Below are 5,391 nucleotides of genomic sequence, written 5' to 3' on the forward strand. Positions count from 1 at the left end.
AAGGGTTTAGCTTGCCTTGTGACAGCTCTGATCAGCCCCAGACAGGCTGGGACTCTCATTGGAGCTGGAGGACCACGGTAGGGGCTACCTGCAGAGCTGATTTTTGTCTTTTGTAAGAGGTCGTCCCTCCCCAGCCTCTTCCCTCAGCCTGTGATTTTTATGTTCATGTTCACTTTATTTATAGCCCCAGCTTCCTCCCCCCTCCATCCCCCAGATGCAGCCAGGGAGGAAGAACCAGGCATCTCCAAGTCTGCCCCCTCCACACATCTGGCCCTGGGGCCCCCAGTGCTGCAGGGCAGGCAGGGGGTCCCGTCCTGCAGCGTGTGCTGCCAGCCCCCTCTTGCGCTGCTGCTGCAGAACGGCCTTGGCGAGGCACAATGGAGCCAGAGGCTTTTGTGCAAGAGGTTGCTGAGATCCTGCTCCCCAGGGGAGCAAGGCTTAGGCTTTGTAAACTAAAAGGTTGGAAGAAACAAACCCCAAAACAACCTCAGGCCAACGCAGACACCCCAACATCATAGACCTGTGCGTGCACCCAGTTACACACAGCCACGATGGCCAAGGCAGGTTTGCACCTCCATTCATCCCAGTTCTCAAGTCCCAGCAGCACAGGAGCGTCAGCCAGAAGCAGAGGATGAAGTGGGACCCAGTTCTCCTCTCCGGTGCAAAAGGAGCCAGGCTTAAAATCATGTGAGGCACCCACGGGAGGGCTGGGTGGTGGATTTGTAAATCCTTCCCAGCAGCAAGGCAGGGGAGGCTGGTTTAGCGTGGGAGAAGAGCCTGGTTTAATCCAGGAGAGGTGGGACTGGGGAGCGGAGCGCAGTAATGCCTGCTCCAGCTGGGACTGAGCAGGGAAAGGAAAGCTCTGCTCCCCCTGACCTGGACTGAAATCAGCACCTCCAAGGCTGGTGCTGGGAAGTATCAACCCCATGTTGGACAGCTGGAGACAGCACCTCCTTGCATCAAGACACAGCTCAGAAACAACCCCATCGCATTCCTCATGCGTGGGCAATTCCCAGGAACAAAGCTGAGCTGGAGCAGGATGGGCCCGGAGACATGGTGCCAGCAGAGATCCCACTCTGGTCCCCAGCACAAGCGGAAGGTCAGTGCAGGACCCAGCACGGAGATCTTGGCATCTACGTGACTGCACAATTTATGAGCTTCAGTACGAAACCCTCACTGGGGGGATGAGCAAACAGAACTAAACATGGTAATTTATTCACTCCATGAAAAAATATTAGTTAATCCAAGCCAATGAGATTGTAAAGCTTGATAACTGGTCTGGCTGGTGCCAACATCTATCGCTAGCAGTACTCATGTTTTTTGTCTACACTGTTGCCCTAGGCAGTGAGATGCAGCAGCAGCATGACAGCTCCCAGCCACACATGATAATTTAAGACAGAAAAAATATCTTACTTCAACTCCGAACCAGGGCAGAACAGTTTAAAAAAAAATAAAAATCAAGACAACTTGCAAAAACTGATTTAGATAGCAGTGACACTCTGCAGAACTTATTTGCAAGTCTGTGCTGTGCAATTTGAGATAAAAACTGTTTAATGAAATGAAGGATGAGCACCGCTTGTTTGCTTTGTAATGCCACCGCTGTGCAGGAACACCAACAGGCCAAAGCAAACACACTGAAAGCTGAGCAATCCCCCTCTAAATATGTATCTTCACCCAGTCTTTGGTCCCAATGACTGCTGCCCTTTCACTTGCAGGCAAGCGTAAAGTGCTTGGGTTGTGGCTTCGGGGGCTAAAAACTATGCATTTCTTAAATCACGTAAGCCATATAAAGTTGTCACTTTGCATCACAGCTTGTCAGGGAGGCAATATTTGGGTTTGCAGTATTCAAAATAGCTATTGTGAGTTTTTGCATTCCTTTGTTCGACATTTTCAAGAACAGAAACGTCTCTCTGGACTCCCATGCCCACTTTCAAGCGCACAGAGGCCCATCCCCGCCCGCTCCCTGAGCTCCGGGGAGATGGGGCGCATCAGCCCCATGACACCCAACTGCAGCCCTGGAGGAGAACAGGGCCCGCTTGAAGCTCTCCCTGCAGGAAGGCAGCGCTGGTTTCAAACGTACCACCCCGCTTGCTGCTCCTGCTTGTTTTTCAATCACACGGTGAGGATGTTAATGAGTGTCTGAGCCACGGCAGGCAAGCCCAGGGCATTTCAAATGTGGAAGAACTTCACAGAGAAATAATCTGCATAAAATCTGAGACGCCATTATTAAGAAGGAGGAAAAGAAAATGCAAGCAGAAACCATCCTCCCTCGGCAGCCAAGAGTGGCAAGAGAAGAATGGTTCTACAGAGAAAAATGTATTCATTTGATCCATTATTTATATAAAGTGTTCTTTGTAAACCTGATTTCCCATCACCCTGGATGACAGCAGGGGGGAAGACAGGAAAAGAAGAGGTCCAACTTCATACCTCCGAGGGAAAGACAGCCCATCTGGGCACCCTGAATCACACTAGGATCTGAGAGGGAACAAGCCCTAGTGCCGTGGGAGGCCAGTGCCGTCCCTGGAGGCAGGCAGCGCCTCACCGAGCAGCCCTCCACTTAAGGGTAGGAGCTCTGGGGTTCTGAGCAGCCGTTTCCTTCCTTTTGAAGGCGGGTGCACCACCAAGTCCTCCTTGTGCCAATGAAACTGCTTAAGCCTCTGAGCAAAACCACTAAAAATAAAAGCATTTAATACGGGGTTTTCACATGAACACACAGAAAGGCAACAGTCTGAAACAGAACATACATAGCATATATAAATAAGGACAAAGATTAAAAATACTTTGGAAACGATAGACTCTGGGAACAGGTAGTGGCTGCTCTGGGAGGAAGCATCCTTGTGAGACATTGCACAGGGCAGACAAATGAGACGCATCCAAGCACGACTAAAACTCCCCAGTGCCCGTGAGAGTGTGAACACATTGGGACTGCAACAGCCAAGGGCCCTAGAGGCCAAATCCGTTAGCCACCACAATGCCCAGCATAGGGAGGACAGCACCACGGGCTAAAGCCCAAGGCACCGAACCCCTCCTGGGACTGCCCTCTCTGGAGACTGCACCCGCTCCTTTGGCAGGGAAAGCATCTGAGACATGCAGGATGCTGGGCTGATGCCCCATAGATAATTTTCCTTAGAGCTAAGCGAATCTCAGCTGTGCCAAAAAAAGCCAGACAGAGCCCCTGAGCTAGAGCCATCAGTAAGGGGAGGACAGTGGAAATAAGAGTTACATTCCTCTCATCTATACAGAAGCAGTGTATTTAGTCTTAGCAACAAGATTGCCTTGCCAAGCAGACGCCTATACAGAGATACAGGCCCAGGTAAGCTAGGGGCAATGGGGAGAGGAGGGGTGGGACGAACAAATACTTCATCCAGCAACCGCCCCTGATGCAAGTAAGAGCAGAGGTAGCAGGTCCAGACCCATCTCTCCCTGCGCTGCTGCTCAACCTCAGCTCGGGCTCATCTCTCTTCAGAGGCAAAGCCGAGACCCCTACGTCTCTGCTAACAGCAGGCTGCAGGGGCAGGGGAGAAGTGCAGTCAGCAAAACACACGATGCCCTTCGGAGAAGAGCACACAGACAGCTTCAGCCTCTGGAGGGAATGATTACAGACACATCCAAAAAGCACATACTACTACCACAGCAAACAGCCTCTGCCCTTCCTCACAGCATCCTTGCCTGCCCGGTCCCTGAAGAACCAGAGCTCGCTCTTTGCTGAGACAGAGGCTTCTAACACCAGCAACTCCCAATTCGCACATCTACGGTCCCACTACCCCTTACATTTTCAAGGCAGCTCCTCCAATTTGGGGTCAGACTGGGGACAGGCACCCCCGATAAAGTACCAGGAACATCCCTTTGCACAAAGCAGCATGAGGCACATAGCTTTATATCTCAAAAAAAAAAAAAAAATCACAGTAAAAAAAAGTGACAAATTCCAGCTAAGCTGCACAGGGCTCCGATGCCCTGTTTTGACAGCTCTAGCCAGTCAGACTGAACTCCCTGCTCACATCACAATATTCACACCTCCTGCCACCAGTTGTCTCGGAAAGCTGTCAAGGACAGAGCTCTAACTCCTGTCGGCTGCTGGTTCTTAAAGATTAGAAGACAATTATAATTGGATTCCAGAGATTATTTGCTTTGCTGAGAACGGCTGAGCAGTGTTTAGATGGTTCCCCAGCTGATTAAATCTTTATTTCACAGTAGTGATCCTGTGTGTTTCCTATCCCAGAGTGCTTGCAGACAGGTACTTGGCAAGATTGGCTTATTGGAGCACTTCAGCTTAACAAGGCAGCTGACACTGGCCAGCTGTTGATGGGGGGTTTATCCCATATCTAGATGGTTTCATCTCATTTCTGCAGCTCAGGCCAAAGAGCTGAATCCAGCTTCAGCCCTTTCCCCCAGTTTAATGACTAATCAGCCAGTTGCCTGACCAGCCATCCAGATACCTTGAGCCAAAGCCTTTGGCACCATTTGCAGGAGATCACAAACGGCCAGAGCCCACTCTCACCTCTCATGCTGTTCCTGTACTGCACACAAACCACTAAAGCCACAAGACTCTGCCTGCTCCAAACAACCCAGCTTCCAAAGACTGGGCTTTCCTGCCCCAGCTAGCCTTTGCCAGCCCCCTGCCCTGCTCGGCTTAGCCTCCCTCAGCTAACACAAGCAGAGACACTCTTTGCTCACCAGGCAGAGCTGTGCCGTGGAAACGTGAAGCGAGCAAGGGCTGCCTCCAGCTCAAGCTGAAACAGAGGGACAAGCTTATTGGGGAAGCTGCTTTCCGCTGGCCCCACTTGAAATGATGGCATCCAGGGCTTCTCCTCTTCTCCCAGGCCCATCCTGTGCTCTGTACCGTTTGTGCACTCCAGCCCTTCGGGGACAGCAGGGCAAAACAGAGCCCAGAGGAAGCAGAGGAGGGCATTGCTCCAGAGGAGGCCTGGAGGTAAGGTTAGCTGTCAGGATGTGGGTGAAGGTTGGAGTCCATCGTTCTTACTGCTAACAGAGGGGAGGGAGCAAAAACAAGCCAACATGTTAAAAACTCAGAGCAGAAAAGCAGAAAAATACAGCCTAGCAACATTACAAAGAAAGCTGGGAGTGCACACAGGGCCCTGCAATGGACAGGGCTCTCCTTGTAAGCAAGCACTCCAGCTCTTCCCAGAGCCAGCAGGTCAGACATGCTGCACAAGTTTTGGTTAGACAGTGGTTTGCCCCATAGTAGAATGAAATATAATTTATATACAGAAAGAAACAAGTCCCTGCAGTCTTTGCAAAGGTCCAGTTTCAAGAGTGCTGCCATGCTGGTGAGGGTTGCCGTGAGCCTGCAGCACTCCCCTCTCAGTGCAGCGTATTATTCACAGCTTGCGAGGCTGGGCATTCCCCACCCGTGCGCCGGTGCGAGGCAAT

Source organism: Leptosomus discolor, chromosome 6, assembly GCF_034619465.1.
Source record: "Leptosomus discolor isolate bLepDis1 chromosome 6, bLepDis1.hap2, whole genome shotgun sequence".
Taxonomy (NCBI): Eukaryota; Metazoa; Chordata; class Aves; order Leptosomiformes; family Leptosomidae; genus Leptosomus; species Leptosomus discolor.